Raw genomic sequence first — 17,971 nt, forward strand, 5'->3', positions numbered from 1 at the left:
TTATGTTTAAAAAAAAATTTTTTTTTTTTTTTTTTTTTGAGACGGAGTATCGCTCTGTCGCCCAGGCTGGAGCGCAGTGGCGTGATCTCGGCTTATTGCAAGCTCCGCCTCCCGGGTTCAGCCATTCTCCTGCCTCAGCCTCCCGAGTAGCTGGGACTACAGGCGCCCGCCACCACGCCCAGCTAATTTTTTGTATTTTTAGTAGAGACGGGGTTTCACCGTGTTAGCCAGGATGGTCTCGATCTCCTGTCCTTGTGATCCGCCTGCCTCGGCCTCCCAAAGTGCTGGGAGTACAGGCGTGAGCCACTGCGCCCGGCTCTTTTTAAAAAATTTTAAGCGTTAATATATTTAATAGTATACTAAAATTTAAGAAGAAAAATTGGTTAACATACTGTATTTCCATTTTTTTCTTTCAGTAGTTTTTGGGCAACAGGTGGTTTTTGGTTACACGGATAAGTTCTTTAGTGGTAATTTCTTTTTTTTTTTTTTTTGAGACGGAGTTTTGCTCTTGTCTCCCAGGCTGGAGTGCAATGGCACGATCTTGGCTCACTGCAACCTCTGCCTCCTGGGTTCAAACGATTCTCCTGTCTCAGCCTCCCCAGTAGCTAGGATTACAGGTGTGCGTCACTGGCAATTTTTGTATTTTTAGTAGAGACGGGGTTTCACCATGTTGGTCAGGCTGGTCTCGAACTCCTGACCTCAGGTGATCTGCCTGCCTCAACCTCCCAAAGTGCTGGGATTATAGGTGTGAGCCACTGCGCCTGGCCTTTAGTGGTAATTTCTGAGATTTTGTGCACCTGTCACTTGAGCAGTGTACGCTGTACCCAATATATAGTCTTTTATCCCTCACCCCATTCCCAGCCCTTTCCCCGAGTCCCAAAAGTCCATTATATCATTCTTATGCCTTTGCAACCTCATAGCTTAGCTCCCACTTTTAAGTGAGGATCTATGATATTTGGTTTTCCATTCCTGAGTTACTTCACTTAGAATAATGGTCTCCAATTCCATCCAGGTTGTTGCGAATGCCATTATTTTGTTCCTTTTTATGGTTGAGTAATATTGCATGGTGTATATATATATTATGTACATATATATAATATATAATATATATTATGTACATATATAATATATATTATGTACATATATATAATATATAATATATATTATGTACATATATAATATATATTATGTACATATATAATATATAATATATATTATGTACATATATAATATATATTATGTACATATATAATATATAATATATATTATGTACATATATAATATATATTATATATTATGTACATATATAATATATATTATATATTATGTGTATATATAATATATATTATATATTATGTGTATATAATATATATTATATATTATGTATATATATAATATATATTATATATTATGTACATATATAATATATATTATATATTATGTACATATATAATATATATATATTATGTACATATATAATATATATATATTATGTACATATATAATATATATATATTATGTACATATATAATATATATTATATATTATGTACATATATAATATATATATATTATGTACATATATAATATATATATTATGTACATATATAATATATATATATTATGTACATATATAATATATATATTATGTACATATATAATATATATATATTATGTACATATATATTATATAATATATTATGTACATATATATTATATAATATATATTATGTACATATATTATATAATATATATGTGCATATATTATATAATATATGATGTACATATATAATATAATATATATGATGTACATATATACTATATATAATATATATGATGCACATATATTATATATAATATATAGTATGTATATATAATATATAATATATAGTATGTACATATATATTATATATAATATATATGTACATATATAATATATAATATATATTATGCACATATATTACATATAATATATATTATGCACATATATTATATATAATATATAGTATGCACATATATTATATATAATATATAGTATGTGCCTATATATTATATATAATATATAGTATGTGCCTATATATTATATATAATATATAGTATGTGCCGATATATTATATATAATATATAGTATGTGCCGATATATTATATAGAATATATAGTGTGCCGATATATTATATAGAATATATAGTATGTGCCGATATATTATATAGAATATATAGTATGTGCCTATATATTATATAGAATATATAGTATGTGCCGATATATTATATAGAATATATAGTATGTGCCGATATATTATATAGAATATATAGTATGTGCCGATATATTATATAGAATATATAGTATGTGCCTATATATTATATAGAATATATAGTATGTGCCTATATATTATATAGAATATATAGTATGTGCCTATATATTATATATAATGTATAGTATGTGCCTATATATTATATATAATGTATAGTATGTGCCTATATATTATATATAATGTATAGTATGTGCCTATATTATATATAATATATAGTATGTACCTATATTATATATAATATATAGTATGTACCTATATATTATATATAATATATAGTATGTACTATATATTATATATAATATATAATATGTACCTATATATTATATATAATATATAGTATGTAGCTATATTATATATAATATATAGTATGTACCTATATGATATATAATATATAGTATGTACCTATATGATATATAATATATAGTATGTAGCTATATATTATATATAATATATAGTATGTAGCTATATATTATATATAATATATAAGTATGTAGCTATATATTATATATAATATATAGTATGTAGCTATATATTATATATAATATATAGTATGTACCTATATATTATATATAATATATAGTATGTACCTATATGATATATAATATATAGTATGTACCTATATGATATATAATATATAGTATGTACCTATATGATATATAATATATAGTATGTACCTATATATTATATATAATATATAGTATGTACCTATATATTATATATAATATATAGTATGTACCTATATATTATATATAATATATAGTATGTACCTATATATTATATATAATATATAGTATGTACCTATATATTATATATAATATATAGTATGTACCTATATATTATATATACTATATAGTACGTACTATATATTATATATACTATATAGTACGTACTATATATTATATATACTATATAGTACGTACTATATAGTATATATAATATATAGTACGTACCATATAGTATATATATAGTATGTACTATATATTATATATACTATATAGTATGTACTATATTATATATATATATTATGTATATATATTATATATAATATATAGTATATACATATAGTAATATATAGTATGTACCTATATAGTATATATAATATATAGTATGTACCTATATATTATATATAATATATAGTATGTACCTATATATTATATATAATATATAGTACGTACTATATATTATATATACTATATAGTACGTACTATATATTATATATAATATATAGTACGTACCTATATAGTATATATAATATATAGTACGTACCTATATAGTATATATATAGTATGTACTATATAGTATATATACTATATAGTACATACTATATAGTATATATACTATATAGGTACATACTATATAGTATATATACTATATAGTATGTACTATATAGTATATATACTATATAGTATGTACCTATATAGTATATATACTATATAGTATGTACTATATAGTATATATAATATATAGTATGTACTATATATTATATATAATATATGGTATGTACATATATATTATATATAATATATGGTATGTACATATATTATATAATATATGGTGTGTACATATATAATATAATATATAGTATGTACATATATTATATAATATATGGTATGTACATATATAATATAATATATAGTATGTACATATAATATATATCATATGTACATATATAATATATAATATATAATCTATATGTACATATATTATATATTATATATTATGTACATATATTATATATTATATATGTACATATATAATATATAATATATATTATGTACATACATATATTATATATTACATATGTACATATATGTACATAATATATATTATATATAATATAAATTTGTACATATATAATATATATTATATACGCCATGGAATATTACTCAATATATAATATATTATATTTTATAATGTATAATATATATTACATACACCATGGAATATTACTCAATATATAATATATAATATTATATAATATATAATATATATTACATATTATATATATATATGTATATACCACATTTTCTTTATCCACTCATTGGTTGATGGTCATTTAGGCTGCTTCTATATTTTGCAATTGCAAATCTGCTGCAATAAACATGTGTGTGCAAGTGTTCTTCTCATATAATGACTTCTTTTCCTCTGGGTAGTTACCTAGTAGTGAGATTGCTGGATCAAATGGTAAATCTACTTTTAGTTCTTTAAGGAATCTCCATACTGATTTCCATTGTGGTTGTATTTGTTTACATTCCCACCAGCAGTGTAAAAGTGTTTCCTTTTCACCACATGCATGCCAACATCTATTATTTTTTGATTTTTTAATTGTGACCATTCTTGCAGGAGTAAGGTGGTATTGCATTGTGGTTTTGATTTGCATTTCCCTGATAATTAGTGATGTTGAGCATTTTTTCATGTTTGTTGGCCATTTGTATATCTTGTTTTGAGAATTGCCTATTCATGTCCTTTGCCCACTTTTTGATGGGATTGTTTGTTTCTTGCTGATTTCTTTGAGTTCCTTGTAGATTCTGGTTATTAGTCCTTTGTTGGATGCATAGTTTGTGAATACTTTCCTTGTGGGGGACATTCTGCTGGGCAATAGTCAACCCAGAGCTCCCGGCTGGGTTTGCTGGGTCTGCAACACAGTTCAATTACTTCCTCAGTCCAGTCCTGCTTTGGCTTCCTCCCCTTTGCAGGTGTTGATTCTTGATAAACATCTTGACTCAAACTGTTGGAACCTACTCCCAGAGAACCCTATGTCCCATAGCAAAGAAACAAGAAGGCTTTGTATCATGGGTGATAATATTACCAAGTATCTCCTAAAACACAAAGAAGGTGAGGGCTCTTGTGGCCTGAGAGGGATGGACTATACTTTTGGGGAGCAAGAGCAACTTTGGAGTCCTCACTGAAGGATTTACACATAAGTTTGCAATATGTAAGTTGAGAGATTTTGGAATTCAGAGAACTCGGGGGGAGTGAGGATTTTTGAAGAGGATAAACATTTTGGGGGTATATTTAAAATGCTTTTTATTAAATTAGCTGGGTGTGGTGGCACGCTCCTATAATCTCAGCTACTTGGGAGGCTGAGGCAGGATAATTGCTTGAACCTGGGAGACAAAGGTTGCAGTGAGCCGAGATCGCACCATTGCACTCCAGGCTGGGTGACAGAGTGAGACTCCATCTCAGAAAAAAAAAAAAAAAAGGTTTTATTTTTTGTATGTATTTTTCTAAATTTGTCTCACGTGATAACATTTGTATATGGTTATATAAATTATGTTAGTAATATGGCTGTTTGGATTTATGTGCTCTTTTATCCATGGGATCTCCCAGGAATGTGAGCAAAAGGGAACATCACAGAAATACTTTTTCCATTGAGGATAATATCAGATTCCATACTGCGGGCATTTAAAATTTTATGTTCTGTCTGGGCAGTAGACTTCAAAAAATATAATTAGATGCTACTCCAGTGGATACTTTATAAAGCATTAAAATATTAAATAACTTGATGAATGTTTAACTTAGCTGGAATGAGGGTAACTATATTCTTCTGTCCTTACTATAAGGTGTACTACTATGATCCAGTCTGCCCACAAAATACAGATACAGAAGCTCCTTCCCCCTGCTAATGGTCCTGAGATGCTATAGATACCTGTCCTTATTACAGATATCTTGGAGGACATGGTGGATGGTGTGATTCCAGTTTCTGAAAACCAGAGGCTTAGTGATGGGTGTTGCTACCCAGGCAACTGAGCAGTTGCTCTGCAGACCCTGCTGAGGTGCTGGAAGTATCCCCATCTGGTGCAGCTCCTCACAGACATACTTTCCTGGGTCCCCTGGCTCAAGTGCACCCCGACTTGGGGGCTCCTCTTTGAAGGCAGTCCAGGGATCCCTGACCCAAAACTCTCTTTTCCCCTTCCTCTAGTCACTTCCTCAGGTTTTGATGCCTCCCCTCAGGCCAGATTATAGTCAAATACCCTCCTTTCTCCTTGAAATTGAAAGGACTATCATTCTCTTTAGCACTTTATAGGTGATTTCAGAGGAAAACAATATGTGGTTTAAATTTCCTGCCATATAGCAATATATGGTTTGAATATGTAAAAAATGAAAGCAATTCCATTTACATGAAGTTCTAGACTGAACAAAATTTCTCTGTGATGATAACTATCAGAATAGTGGTTGCCTCTGGAGGGAGTATTGACTGGAAAGAGGCATGAGGATCTTTTCTAGAATGAAGGAAATGTTCTTGATGGGAGTGGGGGTATATGTTTGTCAAAATTTATTGAACTATACATTTAAACTATGCATTTATTTTATGTACATTTAAACAGATAAAGCAGGATGACAAATAGTTCAAAAATGAAAGAGAAATGTCCATGTGAGAATAATTCAGCAAACATTTAATTTCAAAATGGTTTGGTTTTAATTTTCTGACTTTATTAGGGCCATTTATAGGAAAGGACCCACCATCAGCATGTAGCTCTGCTGAGGGATATAACAACACTTTTATCCATAGGCAATTATTTCTTATTAGAAATACAGAACTTTGCATGAAGTAAAGCTCTTTAAATAGAGGAAAAATGTTTGCATATTTCATAAGTTTGAAGTTAGCTAGAAGTCACTGCTCTTCCTCTTCCCCTAAGTGGCCTAAGGTGATCTGTGAAAATGGTTTGCTATTCACTTGACCCAGAAAACCCCGCGAAATCATGAAAATCAAGAGGTTCAAATCTTCATGTTCACTTTAAGAACACTTGTGAAACTGCCAGGGCCATGAAGGGTATGCCTATACGGAAAGCCACCAAGTATGTGAAAGATGTCACTTTACAGAAACTGTGTACCATTCTGATTTTACAATTGTGGAGTTGGTAGGTACTCCCAGGCCAAACAGTGCGGCTGGACACACAGTTGGTGGCCCAAAAAGAGTCTTGAATTTTTGCTGCACATGCTTAAAAATGCAGAGAGTAATGCTGAACTTAAGGTTTTATCCGATGTGGATTCTCTGGTCATTAAGCATAGCCAGGTGAACAAAGCACCTAAGATGCGCCATCGGACTTACAGAGCTCACGGTCAGATCAACCCATACATGAGCTCTCCCTGCCACATTGAGATGATCCTTGCTGAAAAGGAACACACTGTTCCTAAACCAGAAGAGGATGTTGCACAGAAAAAAAAAGATATCCCAGTATAAACTGAAGAGGCAAAAACTTACGGCATGGGAATAAATTCAGCACAAATAAAGACAAAGTTAAAAAAAAAAAGTTAGCTAAATGAGATTCAGTACACATTTCTGTAGCTTTTGTCAGTAGCTGACCCCCAATGTTTCTACCTACAGAGTGGCCACTAAGTTTAGAAATATAGGTGGCTCTTTGCCCTGTCTCACTATGTTAAGTGACCACCAATTACTGTCTGCACTTAACACAGGAGGCAAGGTAACCTGGAGAGCACCACCACATGACCCCAGGGTGGTGAGGAACTGGTAGGATGATCATTCCTAAAATTGGATTGGATGACATAGCCCTGTGGAGTATGCTGCGTGATGGCCAGAACACCCTTGGGTATGGGGTAAGCCAGAAAAAATTAGGACATGGAATGAAAAGTTGTATTTGAATACTGGATAAGCAACAAATAATTTTTTTGTATAAGTATGCAAGGGATACTTATATATCCCTTGCATATATAGGATGTATATGCATGGACATACTTGCAAGGGACATAATTATACTAAAAATATATCTGGTTTTTATCGAAATTTAAATTTAATTGAGACTGGGTACGGTGGCTCATGCATGTAATCCCAGCACTTTGGGAGGCTGAGGCGGGTGGATCACCTGAGGCTAGAGTTTGAGACCAGCCTGGCCAACATGGCAAAACCCTGTCTCTACTAAAAATATCAAAAATTAGCTGGGCTGGACATGGTGGCAGGTGCTTGTAATCCCAGCTACTTGGGAGACTGAGGCAGGAGCTTTTCTTGAATCTGGGAGGTGGAGGCTGCAGTGAGCTCAGATCACACCACCGCACTCCAGCCTGGGCAACAAGAGCGAAACTCTATTTCCAAAAAAAAAAAAAAAAAAAAAAAAAAAAAAAAAAAGAAGAAGAAAAGAAAAATAAAAAAATAAATAAGTGTAATTGAGTGTCCCCCTGTATTTTTATGTGTGAAGTCTGATAAGCATGAGGTACACTAAAAAGGCAGGTTCCTCCTCGCCACCCACCATGAAAATCAGAGACAAAATCTGACTCAGTGGTTTTCAAACTTTAGCTTGCATCAGAATCACATGCAGAGCTTGTTAAAACCCAGATTATTAGTCAGAGTTTCTGATTCAGTAGGTCTGGGGTGAGGCCCTGAAAATTTGCATTTCTTAACATTCCCAGGTATTGCTGATCCTGCTGATTCCAGGAGTCATATCTGAGAACTACTGATCTAAGGTGATGCATTACAGATGCATGTGCAGGGATTGCTAGAAATTCCATGTTAATGTATCCTGTTCATTGTGATTCGGCCTAGCACATTAAACTATGCATCGCTAATGAGGGACAACACATCAAACGTATAATATATTGTAATGTAATATCAATAAACCATTTATTATGCATAGTTGCCTATGTTTCCAGACTTTATGGCCACTCTATAGGGAAACTATTTGCCTCTGTAGTGAATGGATTTCCTTTTAATGAGTGTGAAATTAAAATTCCATGTTAAAATTAGAATAGAACCCAAACTTCAATAAATCCATAAAATAGTAATATAGAGAACCTTTGTTAAATTATATACCAAATAAATATTTAACAAGGTGTGACACTCAGGAATTTTATTTATATTTTATTAAACACCACAATTTCCACAATATATTATTTATACACAGAGAGATTATACAACCTCAGGATTTTTGGAGTACCCAGGATGGAGTTTCTACACCATGACTTCTCCAGGGACCTAGTCTTCTTGGAGAAAGATATAAGAGGCATTTGTTTGTGCTATCCATAGAACTGAAAATACTGAAATGTTCTAAATAACTTTGAAGCTGACATTTCCTATTTCCACCATCAAAACTTTTGCACTTATTTTTTCTTGTTTTTGGAGATGGGATCTCACTCTGTCACCAGGCTGGAGTGCAGTGGCGTGATCTCGGCTCACTGCAACCTCCGCCTCCTGGGTTCAAGCAATTCTCCTGCCTCAGCCTCCCGAGTAGCTGGGACTACAGGCGCCCGCCACCATGCCCAGCTAATTTTTTGTATTTTTAGTAGAGATGGGTTTCACTGTGTTAGCCAGTATGGTCTCGATCTCCTGACCTCGTGATCCGCCTGCCTCGGCCTCCCAAAGTGCTGGGATTACAGGCGTGAGCTACCGCGCCTGGACATTTTTTCTTTGTTTTAACTTTTCTATTTCTTGGCCTACTGATTTGGATTTTCTCTTTTGAGGGAGAAGGATACACAGGAGAGACATATATTGGAAAAGAATAAAATAAAGTACTAGAAATTTTGCTGAGTGTCTGAGTCCTTTGGCCACTGTTTGGAGATCATTGGCCACAAATACACATAGGACTACTTTAAGAGATATATGTATACTGAATAATTTATGGATGAAATGAGACATCTGTGATTTGCTTTAAAATACTGCAACATGCAGCTGGGCACAGTGGCTCATGCCTGTAATCCCAGGGCTTTGGGAGGCCAGGTGGGAGGATTACTTTAAGCCCAGGAATTTGAGACTAGCTGGGGCAACACAGCGAGACTCTGTCTCTAAAATTTTTTTTTTTTTTAATTAGCTGGACATGGTAGTGCGTGCCTGTAATCCTGGCTACTCAGGAGGCTGAGGCGGGAGAATCCCTTGAGCCCAGGAGTTGGAGGTTACAGTGAGCTATGATCATGTCACTGAAGACTAGCCTGAGTAACAGAGCAAGACCCTATACCAAAAAATGAACAAGCCAGCCTGGGCAACATGGCAAAACGCCGTTCCTACAAAAAATAAAAAATTAGCCAGGTGTGGTACCACAGGCCTCTGGTCCCAGCTAGTAGGGAGGTTGGGAAAAAAAAAAAAAAAGAAAAGAGAAAAAATAAAATAAAAAGTAAAATACTGAAACAAGCAAAAAGTTGAAAGAGGAAAGATGAAATAAGTTTGGCAAAACAAAATGTTAATAATTGTTGAAACTGGGTGATGGGGTTTATTATGATATACTACTTTTGTATATATTTGAAAATTTCAGTAAGTTAAAAAAAGTATAAGGCTCGGCATGTATTCTTACCGCTGTCACTAATGGGACAAGAAACCATACTCGAATCACATAGCTATACTGTGCGTCAATTTTTATAAATGATTGTATAGCAATTATTCAATCAGCACAGTTATTGAGCTCGGCTTACTGTGTAGGGAGCATTCTGATATTACTACCTAAATTCCCAGGCATGTTGTTAGATAACTGAAAAGTTAATGTACTTAAAAAAATTTAAACTTATTAATAAATTAAATTTAAGTATTATTATCACCAGATCCATTGTTGAAATTCTTTGAGTACAAATGCTTGGAGCACAGATCATCAGTAAATGAAGGTTCCTGAAAGCTTCTTTTTTTTCATGTTTAAAAGTAGTTATTTAGGTTAGGTATTTGTTGAGATAGCAGCTGCTCAGACTCCTACGTTGAGAATAGGACAGAAAAAAAAATAGTATGTTACACATCTTGGCTCCTTTTATGCTTCCGAGGAAAAAGCAAAGCAACCTTTAAGATTTCTAAACACCATCTGTATCTACTACATGGTTATGTTACTGTGTAAATAACATTATATTATTTAATTTGGACTTTTTTTGTGGTCAGTTCCCCAAAAGACAGGTAAATATCAAAGGAAAAACTTAAAGGGTAAAAATATGCAAGCTTGCATGTCTGTTGCTGTATGTGCGCACAAGCATAAATGATTTAAAAATTTTGGACTACAGTCCAGGCATGGCTGTATGGCACACTGCCAGAATAGGAAACATGACATCCCCTTTCCTATTTATAGGCTTGAAGCTATGGGTATGGTTTAGGTCTGGAAATGACCTGCTGCCTGGGGGCCTGGAAAATGAGTGCATGATCACATGCCTGGCCTTCAGTGGACAGGTAGGCTGCATGTCTCTGACTGGTGCTGAAGCAGCAGGAAAAGCAAAACGACTGCAAACAAGGATGAGATGTACCTTGCACATCAGTAGAGAAGGGGTAGACACAGGTATGAAATGATAAATGTAGGGTGTACTAATCCTCCTGAATAGTTAGAAATTGTTTCCTGTGGTTGTTAAGCAATTATCCCCTGCTCGAAGGTGCCTTCGGTGCAGAGGGTTAAAATTCTTTTTTTTTTTTTTTTTTTGAGACGGAGTCTCGCTCTGTCGCCCAGGCTGGAGTGCAGTGGCGCGATCTCTGATCTCTGCTCACTGTAAGTTCTGCCTCCCGGGTTCACACTATTCTCCTGCTTCAGCTCCCAAGTAGCTGGGACTACAGGCGCCCGCCACCACACCTGGCTAACTTTTTGTATTTTTAGTAGAGACGAGGTTTCACCGTGTTAGCCAGGATGGTCTCGATCTCCTGACCTCGTGATCTGCCTGCCTCGGCCTCCCAAAGTGCGGGGATTACAGGTGTGAGCCACTGCGCCCGGCCTTAAAATTCTTTCATGATGTGGCATGTCTGAGCTACCTGTCCCTTTCCACAGATGACAGCATGCTAGAAGGGTTAGTTTTAGAAGGAAGAGTGGAGACAAATCCAGAGTTTGAGACCTATCTGGAATGGCAGGCAGGATGGGAGGGCTTCAGCTGGGGATGGTGTTGGAGGTGGGGGAGTTTTCTGAGCAGTGGGAGGCAAGAGAGGGTGCTGGTTATCCAGAGGTGTCAGAGAAGTTGCTAAGAGAGAAGTTGCTAAATATTGATGCAAAACTTACCTTCTTTACAATTTTGCCTGTAGGTTACCTTGACAGGAGGCAGTATCAATCACACTGTAGTTACTCAATAAACATTTATTGAATAAATACACAAATCCCCTTGGGACATGAATTTTTCTCTGGCAGATTGTTACATACTCAGACTGGTAAGTATATCCATAAACTATTTTAGCTTTGTTACTTTATTTATATTTGAGACAGGGTCTTGCTCTGTTGCCCAGTGCAGTGGTGTGATCATAGCTAACTGCGGCCTCTACCTCCCGGGCTCAAGTGATCCTCTTGCCTCGGCCTCCCAAAGTGCTGAGATTACAGGCATGAGCCACCACACCCAGCCCTAGTTTTGATATTTTAGACTTATAAGAATAAAACTTTTATTATTCCAGAGTGCCAAATAGGGATATTTCTTCCCATGAAAGCCTGTATTTAAATGACTTTCTCCTCCTTTTAGAGGAGATATTTATTGAAACAGTTTTTCTCCAAGTTGACAAATTTGTCAACAGTGGGCTATAGAAAAAAAAATGAACTTCCTAATTAGCCAAGTAGCTTGTGTGTCTGGTAGTTTGAGTGTTAGAAAAGTAGATCAAGGTGGAAACCTAATGATTTCCCCATCGTCAATAAAGATCGTAATCACTGAAGATCTCTGCATATTAGAAAAACATTTTCTAACTCAGTGGTGTCTCATCTGATCTGCATACTTTTACTAGACTAATATTTTTTCCTCCAGTGACAGGGCTTACTTGCATTCTCTACCTTATATTCTTACGTATTTGTAAAATTTAGAAAACCTTGCATAGTATGGACAATGTGAGCTCAGGTTCTTTGCTGCTATTTTCCATGTTACCTCCTTTAATCCTTACAATACATCTGTGATATAGGTTTTGTTATCCCCATTTTGCCGATCAAAACCAAAGGAGGCCTCCTCTGGAGTGCAAGTTAGAGACCCAGGCCTGATAATCAGAACCTTTTCTTTTTTCTACATGAAAACCAAACATACACTTGTCTTATTCTGCTCTACTTTTACAAGAGGAATTACATTTGGAATTTTGAAAACGTCTATTCCATGGTTTACTCTAGCCATTTTCATTGATCTTTTGGAAGAAAATCTTACTTTTTTTTCCCACTTAGTGTTCTAGAACTAAAGGGGCAGATTAAAATCTATGTGATCCTGCAAAGAATGACTGGGCTAAAATTAGATAGTATGGAAAACTGAGCCATTATGTTCATATTCAACCGCTAAATGTTTTAGTAAAATATATTGAATGGGCCTGGTGTGGTGGCTCACACCTGTAATCCCAACACTTTGGGAGGCTGAGGTGGGTGGATCACAAAGTCAGGAGTTCGACACCAGCCTGGCCAACATGGTGAAACCCTGTCTCTACTAAAAATACAAAAATTAGCTGGGCATGGTGGTAGGTGCCTGTAATCCCAGCTACTCGGGAGGCTGAGGCAGGAGGATCACTTGAACCTAGGAGGCGGAGGTTGCAGGGAGCCGAGATCATGCCATTGCACTGCAGCCTGGGCAACAAGAGCAAAACTCTGTCTCAAAAAAAAAAATATATATATATATATACATATATATATACACATATATATACACACATACACACACACACACATACACATACAGGGACCAGGCAAGGTGGCTCATGCCTGTAATTTCAGCACTTTGAAAGACTGAGGCGGATGGATGGCTTGAGGTCAGGACTTTGAGACCAACCTGGCCAACATGGTGAAAACCCATCTCTACTAAAAATACGAAAATTAAAAATTAGCTGGGTGTAGTGGTGCATGCCTGTAATCCCAGCTACTCAGGTGGCTAAGGCAGGAGAATTGCTCGAACCTGGAGGTGGAGGTTGCAGTGAGCCGAGATGGCACCACTACACTCTAGCCTGGGTGACAGAGTGAGACTCCATCTAAATATATATATATATATCTATATATATATATATATCTATATATATATGTGTGTGTGTGTGTGTGTGTGTGTGTGTGTATGTGTGTGTATATATATATATAATGATACAGGTTGAGTATCCCTTATCCAAAATGCTGGGGATGCAGAAGTGTTCCAGATTTTGGATTTTCTTGGATTTTGGGATGTTTGTATATATATAATAAGATATCTTGGAGGATGAGACCAAAGTCTAAATGGAAAATTTACATGTATTTCTTATATACCTTATATATCGATCCTGAAGGTAATCCTATACAATATTTTAAATACTTTTATGCATGAAACAAAGTTTTGACTGTGTTTTGACTGCAACTTGTCACATGAGGTCAGATGTGGAATTTTCCACTTGTGGTGTCATGTCAGTGCTCACAAAGTTTCAAATTTTGGGGCATTTTGGATTTTGAATTTTCAGATGAGGGATGCTCAACCTGTACCAAAAGTTGGTGCTAGCCGATTAGGCAGAAAAGGAGTTTATTATGTGGATATTTAGGAGAGAACCAGCTCAAGCCTTAGAGTTTAGGAATAACGTCCAACTACAGGCTGCAGAACTGGCCTGATGTGTTTAACCATGGCCCCCACAACTGTCCTACAAGCACTGAGGGACACTGCTGGTGCCCCCACCCAACACTGCCATTTCCGCAGCAGCAACTTGGCCGCCATTTTTACCATCACAGAGATTCTGTATGTCATTTCCTTCCTCAAGTTGCTCCACTTTGTTTCCCTGAAATTTCCTATACTAATTTTTTAAAATCCTATATTGATTTCTTTTTATTGTGGTAAGAACATTTAACATGAGATCTACTCTCTTAAGTATTTTTAAGTGCACAATCCAGTATTATTAACTATAGGCATGATATTGTACAGTGGAGCTCTAGAACTTATTCATCTTGCATAATTGAAAATTTGACCCATTGAGTAGCAACCATCACTCTAGAACAGATTCTTACTGGGAGAGCCGAAGTCATCTGCCTGTATTTTGTAAAAGAGATTGCAGAACTACATTTTTTGGGTTCTATCTTAGCAAGGCAGGATTCTTAAAGCTTCACATTCTTATACATGACAAAAGCATTCAAAGGTGCTAGCCACACAGAAATTATTGCAAATGTCCACTATAGTTTTTAATGTTGACAAGACTAGAATCCAAATGGTTCATCCCAAAATAACAATGCCTAGTAATTTCAAAATTTCAAATTATTGGTTTGAACACTGTAAAAGCAATATATAATCTTCAGCAATGATTCCTAAAAATTCCCTTTTCTTTACACTCCTATGCAGTATCCTACAAACTGCAGCTGCCTGTGCCTCCTCCCCTCAAAGCCCCTGGGAAAGCTCCCATTCCTTGTCTAAAGACCCTCTTCCTTCCCTCCTGCTTTCCTCAGCCCTCCTTTCTTTATTTTATTTTATTTTATTTTATTTTATTTTATTTTTTATTGATCATTCTTGGGTGTTTCTCGCAGAGGGGGATTTGGCAGGGTCATAGGACAATAGTGGAAGGAAGGTCAGCAGATAAACAAGTGAACAAAGGTCTCTGGTTTTCCTAGGCAGAGTGTTTGTGTCCCTGGGTACTTGAGATTAGGGAGTGGTGATGACTCTTAACGAGCATCTCAGCCCTCCTTTCAATTTCCCATTGCAAAAGCTCAAGAACTGGTCTAGTAAGACAGAAGCTGCCTTGGAGGGAGGCAGAGGAAAGAGATTAAGGCCAGCAAAACTAGAATTCTCTTTAAGGGAAGGGATGGGAAAGGGAGAGACACTGGTACACTAAAAGCTTGTAACTAGTCACAGGATGGACACTTTTATTAGTGATACTTAAGCACTGCTTGGAATAATTGACTGGTCTTAAAAGATGCAGAATGCTGTCAGATCTGGGGTTGAAATGTTGATTGTAGTTCCAAGTGTCTTCTATAGGAAAGCAGCTTGACTAAAGATAATAAATAAAAAGGAGCAGACTCACAGGTATTTTAAAGGAAAGATAAAGACTAGTGTTCACATTTATGAGTCTAAAAAGAACATTAATTTGATTTCAGGTTCCCAGTACAGAATTAATTCTTTAGCAGTAAATTCTACTGTCACAGATAGTTAGGTGATTCTCGGATGCTCCTAGTGAGCTCAGTGCTACCTCTTTAGGATATTCTCATGTGTCTTCCTTGATAGTTTGTGACAAGCGCAATGACACTTCAAATATTCATTCTTTTATGAAATTTTGTTGACCCTGACACAAAGCTATTAAACTGTCTACTCACATTTACTGCTCCACCAAATGAAAACTTTACACAATATTTCTGATCAGCATTGCTTGAGATAGACAGCTGGATCTAAACACATCCAGCAACACCATTTCTGCTTAGCAGATATCAGATTGTTTCCCTTAGAATACTGAATACAGCTCCAAATTACTGAAGAATTCCATCTAGGATAGCAGGGATTTTGTCTCTGCCAAAAGGATAGCTATCATAGAAATGCAAGAACTGAACCTAACACCAGTAATTTGGTTATTGCAAATTATTTCTTCCACTGGACTGCTGGCTCACATTCATGGAAGGGCTAGGTATTGCTGCTATCTTTCAATTCTTCCCAAAGGGGGAAGCATTTACTATTGAGTCAGTTTGAAACTTAGAACTTACTGTTTCAGTGTCATATGGATAGATCATGAAGCTAGCCTCTTAGTTTAACTCATAACTAAATTATAAGGTTAATAATACTCAGTGTATATGCTATAACATCCTAAGTTGTAATTGGATGTGCTTGCCTTGCCTAGCCTGGGCTGGTAAAACAAGGATGGATGCCCTGGGCAGAGACTCCCATTGGGCATCCACTGGGGAAAGAGGAAATAGTCCTAGAAGTCATAACTGCAGAAACAGAGTCAGGGGGCGGTAAATGAGGACTTAATTAGGGTCTGCCTTAGAAGATCTTCAAGCTGCCTTATTTTCATGTGCATTATTCAGACGTCTGAGCAGTTCCTGGTGCAATGTGTTTTGTGAAATATATTAGGCATTCAGTGCAGCTGTTTCCAGGTTTATTATGCAATATTCTGACTCTGATTCATGAAAATATTGCATTAAATACAATCGCTCATGTAATTACTGTGCTTAATCTACAGCATACTTTAATTAACACTGCACAGAATTCTGATTTAATCAATTAGATTTGATCTAGTGCAACTTAGCTGTAAATACTTTTTATGATGCAGCAGCCCAAAATAATTATTGAGACCTAGGGTAATATACAACTCTAAAACTAACACATTTCCTATGTTGAAAAGAGCGCATCATAATTTGAACTATAATTTTATTATTTACAAAAGTAAACTATAAAGAGTAGATCATTCCGTTTCCACTAATAGCCTATTAAAAAAATCTCATTGGGAGTGTTAGAACTTAAAAAATTTGTTTTATTTTTTAAAGATTAAACTCAAGCAAGAGTCACTGCTTTCTGGCTGTGTAAATAGTCTTATTAACATCAATATCTCATGATGTTTCTCAAAGTTGTAGGTTAAATTTTATCTCCCCCTTCCCCACAAAGAGATACGTTGAAGTTTTAACTTCCACTACCTCTGAATGTAGGGTCATTGCAGATGTAGTTAGGAATGAGGTCATACTGGAATAAGGTGGGACCATGATCCCATAAGGTGGGACAACAATATGACTGTTGTCTTTCTAAGATGAATGTTAAGGCAGAAACACACAAAGAGAAGGACATATAAGTCCAAGGCAGAGATTAGTGTTTTGTAGCTGCAAGCCAAGGAACGCTAAGGACTTCTGGTAACCAACCAGAAGCTAGGAAGAGGCAAGGGAGGAGTTCTACAGGTTTCACAGCA

General features: G+C 35.0%; 1 pseudogene; it reads left to right on the forward strand.

Moving 5' to 3' along the window:
* The first annotated feature begins 6,972 nt into the window (after window positions 1-6,972).
* LOC101057809 (large ribosomal subunit protein uL22-like) lies at window positions 6,973-7,529 on the forward strand (annotated as a pseudogene).
* The last annotated feature ends 10,442 nt before the right edge of the window (window positions 7,530-17,971 follow it).

Source organism: Pan troglodytes, chromosome 7, assembly GCF_028858775.2.
Source record: "Pan troglodytes isolate AG18354 chromosome 7, NHGRI_mPanTro3-v2.0_pri, whole genome shotgun sequence".
Classification (NCBI taxonomy): domain Eukaryota; kingdom Metazoa; phylum Chordata; class Mammalia; order Primates; family Hominidae; genus Pan; species Pan troglodytes.